Consider the following 14,351-nt stretch of genomic DNA (forward strand, 5'->3'; position numbering starts at 1 on the left):
TCTATGAACCATCGGATATTGGTCATTTGATCACTGGCTCCTCTGCCTTTTCTAAATCTAGCTTGTACATCTGGAATTTCTCAGTTCAAGAACTGTTGAAGCCTAGCTTGAAGGATTTTGAGCATTACCTTGCTAGCATATGAAATGAGTACAATTGTGCAGTAGTTTGAATATTCTTTGGCATTGCCTTTCTTTGAAATTGGAATGAAAACTGACCTTTTCCAGTCCCGTGGCCATTGCTGAGTTTTCCATATTTGCTGGCATATTGAGTGCAGCACTTTCAGAGCATCATGTTTTAGGATTTGAAATAGCTCAGCTGGAATTTCATCACCTCCACTAGCTTTGTTTGTAGTAATGCTTCCTAAGGCCCACTTGATTTACACTCCAGGATGTCTGAATCAAGGTGAGTGATCACACCATCGTGGTTATTTTGGTCGTGAAGATCTTTTTTGTACAGTTCTTCTGTGTATTCTTGCCACCTCTTCTTAATATCTTCTGCTTCTGTTAGGTCCATACCATTTCTGTCCTTTATCGAGCCCATCTTTGCATGAAATGTTCCTTTGGTATCTCCAGTTTTCTTGAAGAGGTCTATAGTTTTTCCCATTCTATTGTTTTCCTCTTTTTTTTTTTTTTTTTGCATTGTTCACTTAAGAAGGCTTTCTTATCTCTCCTTGCTATTCTCTGGAACTCTACATTCAGTTGGGTATATCTTTCCCTTTTCTCCTTTGCATTTGCTTCTCTTCTTTTCTCAACTATTTGTAAGGCCTCCACAAACAACATTTTGCCTTCTTACATTTCTTTTTCTTTGGGATAGTTTTGGTCGCTGCCTCCTGTACGATGTTGCTAACCTCCGTCCATAGTCCTTCCTACTTTACCTCCAGACAGTGAATTAAAAAGCAGAGACATCCCTTTGCTGACAAAGTTCTGTGTAGCCAAAGCTATGGTTTTTTCCAGTAGTCATGTACAGATGTGAGAGCTGAACCAACCATAAAGAAGGCTGAGCACCAAAGAATTGATGCTTTTGAATTGTGGTGCTGGAGAAGACCCTTGAGAGTCCCTTGGACTGCAAGGAGATCAAACCAATCAATCCTAAAAGAAATCAACCTTGAATATTCATTGGAAGGACTCATACTGAAGCTAAAGCTCCAGTGTTTCAGCACCTGATGAGAGGAACTGACTCACTGGAAGATTCTGATGCTGGGAAAGATTGAAGGCAAAAGGGGAAGGGGGTAGTAGAGGATAAGATGATTAGGTCGTATCAACGACTTGATGGACATGAATCTGGGCAAACTCAGGAGATGGTGGAGGACAGGGGAGCCTTCTGTGCTGCAGTCCATGGGGTCACAGAGTCAGACGTGACTTAATGACTGAACAACAACAGCTATTTCACTGGCATTTCAGGAGGGAGAGAAGATAAATTAGAAATGACGAACCAAACACTAAATTCTATATAATTCTATTTACATAACTTCTAAAACAGGCCAAAAATGAGCAGAATAAGCACGTTATTTAGCAATACAGAGCTAAATAGCAACAGTAACAACAAAACAGCTAAAGGGAGTTGAAAGTGGTTGGGCACAGAGAGCAAAAACTGCTGATTTTCAAAATGAATCTTGTAGGTATATTTGACTCTTCTAAATGATGTTCATATTTAACCTAAAAATTATTTTTAAAATAATTATCAAGTGGTTCAGGGAAAGTGGGAGAGACAGAAAGCTAGCTCACCTTGGTTGGCAAGTGCCATGTGCGTGAAAACAAAAATTGGTTTTGTTCATTAAGATTATTATTTCAAAACTGATGGGGGGAAAGGTGAATGAAAGACTCCCATATCTGGCAGTACGATGGATGAGCTATCCTCCCATTAGAAATCACCATTAAATTTGGGATATATAACAAGCATCAGAATAAAAGAAGGGAATTCTGGAAAAGGGGGAAAAGGAAAGGAGCTGAAACGAATGTGGGGAGCCCATTCCACCAGCTCACCCAGGAGGAAGATGCAGCAGAAAGGCAGAGAAGTGGGTGTCACCTGCTCACCCAGGAGGAAGACGCAGCAGAAAGGCAGAGGAGTGGGTTTCACCTGCTGAGTGGGGGATGGGAGGCATGACCTCAAAGACAGGCAGTCAGAAGTGGAAGCAAGTGTCACAAAAATCTGGATCCTCTGGAACTCGGGGAAAGCCACTGGTCATCAGAGGGACGTGGGAATTGGTCTGAATGGCCCTCAGCTCCTGGTGGTGAGAAAGCCAGTGCTTCTGAGAATTTGAGGCCACAGACCTGACCTCACACAGGTTTGGGTCTAAAATTCACAAAGCCCCTGTGATCAGGGAAGCCCAGGGTTGAGACGTTAGCTCACAGTAGTCTCAGATGTTTGCACCCAAAGTATCTCACAAAAGCAGACACAAACCCCCCTTGAGAAGAGCTTCCTCCCCTAGGTGCCCCAATATTCCCAGAGACGAAGATCAGCTACATGGGTGCTCACGGTGGCACACCACCCAGCACCTGAGATGAACTTCACCACTAGAGTCAGGGGGAAAATGCAAAGAAAACGTTATATCCTCAAGGATCTCAGAGGCTGCAGCTGTCAGATTCAGATCACAGTGAGTGCACGTAAAGTGTTCACAGCAATAGCGGGAGGGAAGAATGCAGCAAAATATGGGGTGAACCACGCAGAACTTAAAACATGTAACCCTTTAAATTTTAAAGTTTAGCTGACATTAATCAGCAAATGAAATGGAGCTGAACAGGGAATTAATGAACTGGAAAATGTCCGGAAGAAAATTACCCAGAATGGTCCCAAAGAGACAAAATGATGAAACCAGAAAACCAAGGTTAGAGGCCATGCCACATGGAACAGTTCGTAATCCATCATGGCAGGAGGTTTAATGCACCTCTCACCACTGACAGACCATGCAGACAGGTAATAACAAGCACGGAGACGATTCGAACAACACAACAATCATGAACTGATGAAAACCTGTGCTCTCTCTTGCCCTCAAAAATTAGAGAAACATTCTTTTCTAAAACATAGGGAACATTTACAATGTTTTACCATGCGGACTCTGTATCGAATGGATCGTGTAATTTAAATGGAATAAAATAAAAAAATCAATAAAAGATCATTAAAAATCCATGTTAGGAAATTTTTTAAAATAAACTTCTTTTTTAAAAACGTTTCTGGCCATGACACGAGACATGCCAGATCTTAGTTTACCGACCAGGAATCAAACGGACGCCTCCTGCAGTGGAAGCGTCAAGTCTTAACCAGCAAACCACCAGGGAAGTCCCAACATCCAAATAACCAACACACAAAAGAGAAACCACTGCAGAGTTACAAAGAAACTCAGTCGTAAACGATCATGCAGATACTACCAGCAAAACCGACAGCAGTTCCATACCCAGCCATGGCGGAGTTGTTAGGACCACGCTCAGCCTCCCACTGGAAACAACTAGCAAACTGGACCCAGCAGATGCAAATCACTGTTTTTAGACGTGGCAGAAAGGCAGGGAAACACATGGGGATGAGCCCTACCATCGCCAGATCTGCCCAGAGGTGACTTACAGACCTCAGGCACGGGCAGGGGGCGCTTGAACAGCTCAGTGACTTTGATGAGTTGAGGAGATGAAGGTCAGAGTTTGGGTGGGTGGCAGCAGCTGGAATGTGTGGCTCAGAGTCTGGAAAGGAAAGCATTACTTGGTAACAGAGCTCCAGAAATCTTCTAGGGATTCACTTGTCTCACTACCGCTGGTGTTTAGTCGCCCAGTCCTGTCTGACTCTTTGCGACCCCATGGACTGTAGGCTGCCAGGCTGCTCTGTCCATGGGATTTCCCAGGAGAGGGTTGCCATTTCCTTCTCCAGGGGATCTTTCCAACCCAGGGATTGAACCTGCATCTCCTGCATTGGCAGGCAGATATATTACCGCTGAGCCACGAGGGGTACGTGTAGACCACGTCCATGCCCAGGCGGTCCAAGCAAAGAAGACTGAATAATTCCCAAAGGTCAAAATCAGCAGACATCTGTGCTCCCACCAGTCAGAATACAATTCTTTTGATCCCTCCATCCCAGATTCCCAGCCACTCAGCAGACACCCCAAATAAATCAAGTTTATTCTGGGCTTAACTATCCCTGGAGTGACATCTACCCAAAAGTAATTCTAGAAAAGCTGAAAATCAGGCCTTGAAGGGTCAGATAAGTCTTCAAACAATTTAACTGCCTAACAAAACAAAGCCAACATTCTTCACAGAAGAAAGCATAACTCAGATGCTCCACAATGTAGAAATGGCCCGAATTCAATTTTAAAAATGACTCCACACGTGCCAAGATGCAGGAGAAGATGATCTATAACTAGGAGAAAAATTCAGTAGGAATTTTTCTATAACCATTAAAGAAATAGATTCAAAAGTTTAAAATTGTAACCACCAAAAGAAAATCAGAAAACTCAGATACTTTTATAAGGGAGTTCTACCATACATACAAAAAAAAAACAACCCAGATATTTCCAATCTTATACAAACTGTGTAGGAGAACAAGAAAAAGAAGGGAAACAGAAGGAGAAAAATTCTATCCCTCACTCATGCACTGAGGCTAAAACGACCTTGGTATCAAATGAGAGACAGAAAATTTAAGAAATTAAGATTTAGACCAATGTCCCTGATGAACATAAGATACAAAAGTTCAAAATCTAGCAAGAAAGTCAAACAGAAAACAAAAATGATAATGTGATAGGTTTATTTCAGGAATACCAGTATGGTGATATAATGGCTTAACATTAGGATAGCTATTAATAAAATTCACCACATGTCAGATTAAAGAGGAAAATAGGTCAAGTGAAGTTCTTCATAGATACTGAAGAAGCACGCAAGAATTTTCAAAACCCATTTACGATAAAACTCTTGGCAATGTGAGGATAAAAGAAAACTTTAATCTTATAATGTGTGCGTGCCAAGTTGCTTCAGTTGTGTCTGCCTATGCGACCCTATGGACTTAGCCCACCAGGCTCCTCTGTGCAAGGGATTCTCCAGGAAAGAATACTGGAGTGGGTTGACATGCCCTCCTCCAGGGGGTCTTCCCGACCCAGGGATTGAACTTGGGTCTTCTGTATTGGCAGGTGGGTTCTTTACCACTGAGCCACTGGGGAAGTCAATCTCATGATATGCATCTACTAAAAATCTACCCAAATACCATACTTAACGCTGAAATATTGGGGACACTTTCTTTAAATTCAGGAACGAGTTTAGGATACCTACTGTTACCACTTTTGTGTAAGATTGTAGCAGAGGTTCTTGCCCGAGTGATAAGGCAGGAAGACAGGATAACAGTGGCAAAAGATGGGCTGGACTAGAGTAAAACACAGTGTCATTATATGCCGACCATCTGCTTATCTCCACAGAAATCAAGAGGGTCCACAGACAGATTATCTGATTCAGTGGGAAGGGTCAGCAAAATTGCTAGGAACCAATCATGTTGGTATGCACTACAGACAAAGAGTTTTAAAAGTATCTTTTAAGGTACCATTTAAAGAAAAACCACAAGTACTAAGTAGGTCTATGGGAATAAATGTAACAAAGGATACATCACATAGTACAGAAAATCTAAATAAATGAACCATAATCTGTTCTTAAAAAAGAAATTTCAGTATCTTAAAAATGTGTATTTTCACCCAAATGAATCAAAACATTCAGGTGTAACTTCAAACAAAATTAGGTGGGTTTTTTTGTGTGTGTGAAACTGGACAGATTGCTTCTAAGAATTTCTAAATAGTAAGATACTACCAATACCAGTAACAAGCTTGAAGAAACACAGAAGGTAGAGAGCATGTCTGATAACAAGACTTAATATAAAACTGAAGTAATTAACACAAGGTGGTTGGGACAAGTAAGTCACCACAATTGTAACAGAAGGGACACCAGAAACAGGCCGGCACACACAGCCTTCTAACATCAGATAAAGGAGGCTCTGCAGACTGATGAGAAGAGAAAGGGGCGCTGAGAAAACTGGTGTCATGGACTGAATGCCTGTGTCCCCCAAAAGTCCTATGTCGAAACCCTACCCTCCAGTGTGACAGAGTTAGGAGGCGGGGCACTTGGGAGCCTCGTGCCTTTAGAAAGCTCCAAGGGGACTTGCTTCCTGTCTCTGCTCTCAGCCCTGTGGAGACACAGAGTCAGCCATCTGCAGCCCAGAAGAGGGCTCTCCCCAGAACCTGGCCATGCTGGACCCTGACCACGCTGGTGCCTTGATCCTGGACTCCCAGCCTCAAAACTGTGAGAAAGTAGCTTCTGCGGTTTGTAAGCCCCCAGTCTGTGCTGCTGTTCTGTTACAGCAGCCTGGACAGACTAACACAACTGGCCAGTCATGTGGAAAAATACACTGTGAGATCCCCTTTCATCCCCAAACAGAGTCCACGTGGACTGAAGATCTAAATGTGAAAACACAGTTTCGGAAGAAAACAAAACGTGTTCTCTCCATGCTCACCTTTAAGAAGGATTTCGAAGCCCATGAAAGATGCCAAATGGAAAAGTCCAGGCATCAAAATACTATTAAAAGGAGAAGAGAAGTCCACCCACCCAGCCACACGATCAACAAGGACTCACGAGCAGAACATGCAGAGAACAGACAAAGTCAAAGAGACACAAAAGGAAAAAATGGGCAAAAAGATATGAACAGGCAAGATACTTATTTTGCCTTAAAGGACATGATACTCAACCACAACAGTAATTAAGAAAGTGTTGTTTAAAACCACATCCATCAGGTCAGCATTAAAATGTCTGCAACCCCAGCTGTTGTGAGGATAGAACAACAGGAACTTAGGGATCATGGGGGAAAAGTTTGTTGGTTCAACCACTTTCAGAACAACAGGGCAATTTCTAGTAAGGCCGCAGACCCTGTGGCCAGCAGCTGCACAACTGGAGATGCTGTACATGAGCCCAGGAGGCAAGAGGGAGGGAACGGAGACACCTAACTGTCCCCGAACCGGAGACCGCTCAGTCACACAGGAGCGCTGTCCAGATGTGAAAGTGGATGAAGTGTCCTGGGGAATCCGACAACTTGATTCAGAGAGGAGCAGACAAATGTGTACGGTGAGGTCAGCCCACAGAGCCTCACGCCCTGGCACACTGCTGAGAGCAGGGGAAACAACGGCGCTCCGAGAACGCTGACACTGAATTCAGGATGGTGGGGACGCCCCAGGCCAGGGGTCCAACCGACTGACGCTGAGGCCTCGGCGTGAAGCCCCAGCATGTCAGCACTAGGGACAGAGCCCTGCCTGCCTCTGTGGGCCCGTCTGCAGGGTGGCTAAGACAGGCCTTCCTCCTCCCCCACCCCGTGAGGATTAGGGGCGTGGGCCTCTGCGGCACAGCAGTGCGGCTCTCAGGGCTCATGGGCCCAGTGGGGGGCAGGAGTGGGGAATGAGGCTGAAGAGGGGCCCTGGGTGCAAGTCTGCCTGCAGAACCTCCACAGCAGTGGGGACACTCTCACCCCCTCCACGCCCCCACCCCCAGAGGCCCATGGCCACCAACACTTGGGGCGAACAGCAGCAGGTTCTCTGCAGAAATGGGAGAAAACACCCAGGAAGCACGGCTCCTCTGTGTGGGTGCGACCCTCCAGATTCTGGCACTGGGGGCACAGCCTGGCTCGCAGCTGCCATCCCTTCACCTAAAGCAGACCTGCTGGCGGCACCCCCACTCTCCCGGCAAGACGGGGGAACACATCCGCTCCCCAGCAGGGCCCCTAAGATGAATGGACCAAGGCCCACCACGTGCATGAGGGGAGTAACAGCTTCAGCATAAAATAACGCAGCAGAAAACAGGCCCTGTGAGAAAGAGAAAACAACTCAACAAGCAACAAACCTCTCTAAACTTATCAGAATGTTTCGAGAACACACTGCATTTTCAAAACAAGAATAGGGTGCTATGAAACGGGAGCTCACAGAGACAAGGCAGATGGTGCTCTTAGTGATAAACTGTAGATGCTGAAACACAAAATTCCCCCAGAGAACTCCAAAATGAAGTCCAAAAATTGTCCAGAAAATAGGACATAAAAGAGACAGAATGAGAGAAAACACCAGAACACCGAAGACCAACGCATGAATCCAAGGAAGAAAACAGGAAAAAGGAAAGGGGAGAAATGTGCACAGACAGGAGAATAAAGCCTGTCTTCCGTTGGAAGGCCCTGCTGAACACCAATACACACAAAAGCCCACACCGAACCCGTCCACGCGGCTGGTCGGGAATCCACAGATGAAGAGAGGACGCTAAGAGATCCAGGGAGGGGAGTCGAGTTGCTGACAAAGACTTCTCTTGAGCACCTGGTGCTGGTGACGATGACAAAGCCTTCAGCATGAGTTACTGACAAGGAGGACCCCAGACGGAGCAGCAACCCAGTGTGAGGACAGAGCAAAGATGCTCTCGAGCAGCCAAGGACTCACCACCCTTTTCAGGAAGTCACACAAGGATGTGCTCCAGCAAAAGCAATACAGGAAGCCAAGAAAGCAGCCGCTCTGGGGCCCATCAAACAGAGAACTCCAGCCCAGGGGATGCAGAGAGCAGCAGGAAGGAGGCGGTTTCCGGGGCGAGGATGCCAGGAAAGAGGGCACTCAGCAGAAGAGAGGGAGTGACTGAGAAGCTGGGGGAGGGGAGGACAAAGGAGATGCACTCAGACACTAGGGAGAGCTGTGCTCTGCTCCGCCCTGACCCCTGCCTGGCCCCACATCACCACTCAGCCTGGAGCTGCCGCCCTCCCGGGGTGGGTGTGGAGGCTCCCGGGAAGGAGGACCAGGGAGGAACAAGCAGGTACGGGCTGCAGTCTGTGTGTGCGAGCGTGTGTGAGGATGTGTGTGCAAGCGTGTGTGAGGATGTGTGTGTGAGTGTGTGTGAGAGAGGGTGTGTGCACGCAAGTATGTATGTGTGAGGGGTGTGTGTCACAGTGTGTGTGAAGGGGGTGTGTGTGTGTGTGTGTGTGTGAATGTGTACGTGTGAGGGGGTGTTTCTGTGAGAAAGAATGTGTGTGGGGGGGAGTGTGTGTGTATGTGAGTGTGGAAGAGAGTGTGTGAGTGTGTGTGAGGGGTGTGTATGAGTGTGTATATGTGAGGGGGTGTTTGTGTGAGAGAGAATGTGGGTGTGTGGAAGACAGTGTGTGTGTGTGTGAGTGCGAGACTGTGTATGTACGTCTGAGTGTGTATGTGTGAGGGGTGTTTGTGTGAGAGAACGTGAGCGTGTGAGCGTGTGAAAGTGACTGTGTCTCCGGGTAGCCCTCCAGTCTGCCCAAGCGCGACGGGGGAGCAGAGTGACCGGCCCGGCGCCCGGCCCGACGTCTCCCACCACCGCACAGACCCCCAGCAGCCCTGACGGTAGGAGCAGCAGGGCCGCCGCCCGCCCACCGGCGCCCTGTGTGGGCGGGGCGTGAGGCGGCCGGGGGCGGGGCGTGGAGTGGGCGGGGCCGGGCGGGGCGGGGCTCGGCCCAGAGCTGAGCCGGGATTAGCAGAGTAAATCCCAGGGATAGAGAGGAGCGGACGGTGTGTCCCGCTCCGTCCGGTGGCACCTACCGGACTGCCAAGGGGCCGGGCAGGGGTGGGGAGCCAGCTCGGGTGGTGTGGGTGGGGAGCCAGAGCCCGCAGGGGGGCTGGGGGAAACGCAGAGGGCTCAGGAGGCTCGGGCTCCGCTGACCGCTGACCTTGAGTGTGTCCTCCCCCCTCCAACATCTCCAACACCGCGGCCCCCTCACCGGGGCCCGGAGGCGCTAAACCGGGGGCGCTGGGGGAGCTTGGGGTCACCGCTGGACCAGAAGCCAGGGTCCTGGCGGTGCTCCGGAGTTCAAACGCAAACCTGCTAGAGCCGGTGGCGCAGGAAGCAAGGGTCTGCCAGTCGCCCTATCTGCCATCTCGCCCTCCCCCCAACCCTGGGCTGCCTCTGCGGGTGGCGCCAGGTGGGAAGGGTCCCCTCAGCGAAGGGGACAGCCCAGCGGCCTGCCCGTGTCCCTGGGCACCCCAGCTGAGGAGAGCTTGGGGGAGGGCATGGCCCTCAGAGTTCTCAGAGGGGCGCCTGGCTGTGGGGCGGGGGCGGGGGGAGACGGTGCAGGAGGCACACGGGGCAGGCGTGGGGAGCCCGGGCCTTTCGGTCTAATACTAAGTTTAGAGCGCTCTGGGGAGCACCAGGGACTGGGCACGGGGGTGACCCCAGCCAGCTGCTCTCCATCCCAGGGGAGGCGGCCCAGGCCCCTCCAGGCTCGGAAGGGTCTCAGGCCTGAAGGACTAACTAAAGGCCAGGGTGGGGTTCCCGGCCCCCTGGCAGCAGGACCCGGGCCCTGCTCACCCACCTTGGCTGGCTATTTGAGCTGAAGGGACCTGCTCCTGAGGCTGGGCACCCCCATCTCCACCTCCCACTCAGGTCTGTCCCCCCATTCTTGGTCCCTCCCCCAACCCCATCCCACCTCCGCAGGGCCCACTTCCCTGCTCTGCTTCCAGAGGATGCGGTCAGCCCTGGGTCAGCAGCGGCGACACCCAGGGACTAAAGGGGGCCAAGGCTGGTGGCTGGGGCCCCTCGGCCCGGTGTGTCCGGTGTGACTCCCAGCTTGCTGCACACCAGCCTCCACCTGGCTGTGTGTGGCCGGCCCCGCGGGAGGTCGCAGGAGGGCGGTCTGTGGGAGGACACGCAGGAGGGGCACGCCCGTGGCGGGCAGCCGCAAGCCCTCCTCAGGACCCTGACTCCACGCCGGACGCTCAGTCTCCCTGTGGAGCACACCCCGCGGACAGCCCTCCGCCACACTCAGCTCCAGGCCCAGCACGGGATGAGCTCCGAGTCCCCGCCCTGGCTGGGACCCGGCCCCCTCAGCAGCTTTCACAGCCCGGGAAGCAGACTGTCCCCGTTCACTGCATCTCCCAGTCAGTGGCCTCTTTGCAACGGTCAGCCCAGAAGGTTCCTGAGCCTTGACCGCAGTCGAGTGCAAACCTGAGACCTGACCCAGCCCGCAGCATCCTCCACCCTACACTGCAGACGCTGCAGGCGCCGCCCCCGCCTCACTCCTGACCCCCGAGCCCCGCGGCCTCAGCCGGGGCGGGTGGCCAACCACACCTGCAAAATGGCCGCCGCAGGTACGGCCCCCGCCCCCACTCCAGACCCCAGCGGCTCGCTCAGGGAGATGGGCACGCGTCTCGGTAAAGGCCCCCCTTACAGTCCGAGAGCGGGGGGCGGGGGAGGAGGGAGGCGGAGGCGGCGGTGCTGCAGAAGCGCGCGGGGCGACTCCCCGGGGTTAGGACGCAGACGGCCCTGCGCACACTGGCCTCCCCGCACCACCGCCTCACCGCAGCCGCCGGGGCCAGCCAGCCCTTTGCCCTACGGTCTTCTACCCCAGCAACGTTGGCATCCCCGGGAGGGGCGGCCGCCTGGGGTGGGGTCCGCGGATCTCGGCGGGAGAGCCCCCATCCCCGGGAACGTGGGCGCGCATCGCGCCCGCGCCCGGCGGGCCCCATGACTCGGCATTCCCTCCTTCCCTCCCCCTCCCCGCCCTGCGGCCCGCGGTCCCCCGCCCACCCAGCGCCTGGCAGACGGCTGACCCTCCCTCCCCACCGGGATGCTGTCCGGGCCCCTCCCCTAGCGCGAGAGATGCCTGCTGGGTTTGCCGGAGAGCTAGGGAGGGAGGCAGCTTAAAGGACGAGCCAAAAGGGCTGCGCGGCTGCGCCCCAGTCACCCGAGCCCCGGCGTCCGGGAGCGCCTCCAGCCGAGACGCCGCGGTCCCGCAGCCCCCTCCCCTCCTGCGGCCGGGCCACACCTGTTACTGGGGCGCCGGCTGCGTGGATGCAAGCCGTGTCCGCAGGCGTGCCCTCCCAAACCGTGAGCCTTTCTGGAAGGGAGAAGGGGTCTCGGGAGGAGGACGCGACCTGGACTGAGCGCTGGGCACTCCCGGCGGCGCGCACCAAGCCGGCGGCCAGCCCTCCCGCCGCAGCCCCCGCCCGCCCGCTTGCCCGCCCGTTTTGCTCTCCGCTCCAGCATCCGCCTTCCCCAACCCCGGGGACCAGGGCCCCTGCCTGCGCCCCGCCGCCCGGGACACCCTCCCTCCGGCCGGGCCGCGCCAGCCGCGCCCCCTCCCGGGTGCCCCTTCTGCCTCTCTCCCCTTTGCTCCATCCCTCCCCTCCCCCGCCGGTGCAGTCCCAGCCCGGGCCGCTTCCCGGGTGTCGGCTCCAGCCCGGGCGAGTGGAAGATCGGGGAAGCGGAGAGGGTTTATCGAGATGCTGCCTGCGCCCTCCCCGCAGCGACCCCGCCCGCGCCAGACCAGCGTACCCCTGCAGCCGAAGCCGCAACCAAAGGGCCTCTCCAGAGGGCCGTGCCTCGCTGCGCAAGAAGGGCGGACACTCCTGAATTTGCCCCATTGTTCTCCGCAGGGACGGGGGAGGGTCGGGGAAGGGAAGGGGCCGCGCCGAGGGCTCCGGGCGCGAGCTCCCCGCCGGGGCGCTGGGCGCAGGTGCGGGATGCGGCCCTGGAAGCCTGGCGAGCCGCGGCCCTACCTCTCCGGCGTCACTGGTGGCGGTCGCGCGGCATGAGCACCGGCAGGGGCGCGGGTCCCGAGCGAGCGCAGAGCGGCTGCTGCTCCCCGGCTGCGCTGGGCGCTCTGACGGCGGCACCGCGTGACGGCTGCGGGCCCCCGGCCCGGCCCGCCCCGCGCCCCTCCCGCCGCGCTGGTTGGCTGCGCGCGGCGCCAGAGCCCCAGCCGCCAGCTGGTTTGTCGCGCGGGGAGAGGGACGGGCGTCGCGGCCGCCGCGGGGCCGGAGGGGGCTGGGGCCGGAGGGGGCTGGGGCCTGGGTGTGACATCACCGCTGACGGGCGGCGCCCTGGTGGGGAGGTGGGGGCCCGGCAGCGCAGCCGGGAGGCGCCGCCCCCTCCTCTAGCGCAACCCCAGCTCACGGGGCAACCCCGAGGCCCCGCGACCATCCACCTGCATTTGCCAGCGTGCCCCGCGCGCCTGGCCCTCCCCAGCTCGGAGCCCTTTCGCGTGAAACCACTAAATCCCTACCTGCCCCACCCGCGATGCTGGCAGGACAAACGCGTCGACGAGGAGAGACAAACTCGGGTGGGCTCCTCTCTCGGGGAGGGGGCGTGGGGGTGTAAGGGGTGTGGGGACACGGACTCCGAGGTGTAACAGGTGGGTTTTTCGATCGCGCCTGGCGTTCGGCCAGAGCATCGCAGACAGCCCTCAGCGCGGGGATGATGCAACCGGCCGGCCAGCGGGCCTGCCGCCTCTCCTCCCGGCATGCCTCGGGGGGAGACCCCCACCATCCTCTGGCCCCCACGCCCCCGTCCCCACACCCTGTTTCTCCAGCTCAGCTCTTTGAGACCAAGTCACTGGCGGCCCTCGGTCCACAGCCGCAAAACCCAGCCTTCGTCAGCCCCCCAGCCGGAAAGCAGGTCACCAGGGACGGACTGTCATCTCTGCCTGCCACCGGCCTCCATCCACAGCCCCACTGCTGGGCATTTTTGACAAAGCCTCGGGCCAGCTCACCCACCGGAACTGCGGTAACGTCATGCCGCCCCTTCCCACGCAGCCCCTGGCGCCTGCACCCTTCCTCCCCAGGGCCAAGCCTCTGCTGCGTCCAGCAGGTGCCAGGCGCTACCCTAAGGGTTTGCTCCGTTAACCATTTAATCCCCACCTGGCGTCTGAGGGAGATGCTTCACCTCCGCGTGCAGTGTCCGTGGGGCCTGGGCCTTGAACGTGGCAAGGGCGCAGGCACATACAACCACCCTACTCTCCAGAGTCCCAGAGAGCCTCTGTTTCCTGGAACTACCTACATAAAAGAGGAATTATTGTTCTTCAAAATTTTTGGTGGAAACGGCAGAACTACGTGGGCCCCAAGGAGGTGAATCTTTCATACTCCCTGTGTTTCATACTTATCCCTCTGGTCAAGTGCTCTATTTCTCGAGCTAAATCTGGCATGTTTCTAGGAATTAATTCATTTCACTGCAATTTTAGAATATTCTTATATCTACTGCTTTGAACCTTTAAACCATAACTTTGTAACCCTTCTAAATTTCTGACCTTTTTAAAGCCACAGAATTCCTCCTGCAGCGCTGCCTCAGCTGGGCCTCACAAAATCTGGATGAGCAATGTTTTCATTTTCTTCAGATCTGAATATTTCTTTTTAAAATATTTATTTATTTGGCTGCACCAGGTAAACTTGACAGGTTCAGAATGAAGGTCAAGGAGTCTCCCTGTTTCTGGCTGGAGGTTGCTGCTCTTCTTCCTTCCTGCAGACAGGTTTTGAAATGATCAGACCCGTGTAACAGAAATGTCCACAGCATAACAAACTTCCTTGCTGTCACCTCATTGCATTGTGGAAAGGAGGCCACCCTCAGAGACTGGGAGCCACACACAG

At 54.1% G+C, this 14,351-nt stretch overlaps 1 protein-coding gene across 1 annotated transcript in view; it reads right to left on the minus strand.

Moving 5' to 3' along the window:
- KIF1A (kinesin family member 1A) overlaps positions 1–12,718 on the minus strand; it is an 87,063-nt gene extending 74,345 nt beyond the window's left edge. Inside the window, exon 1 of the mRNA XM_070368641.1 lies at positions 12,489–12,718. The gene's annotated coding sequence lies outside the window, so the exon portion shown is untranslated. The remainder of the gene's footprint in view (positions 1–12,488) is intronic.
- Positions 12,719–14,351: the final 1,633 nt, after the last annotated feature.

Source organism: Bos mutus, chromosome 3 (assembly GCF_027580195.1).
Source record: "Bos mutus isolate GX-2022 chromosome 3, NWIPB_WYAK_1.1, whole genome shotgun sequence".
NCBI lineage: Eukaryota > Metazoa > Chordata > Mammalia > Artiodactyla > Bovidae > Bos > Bos mutus.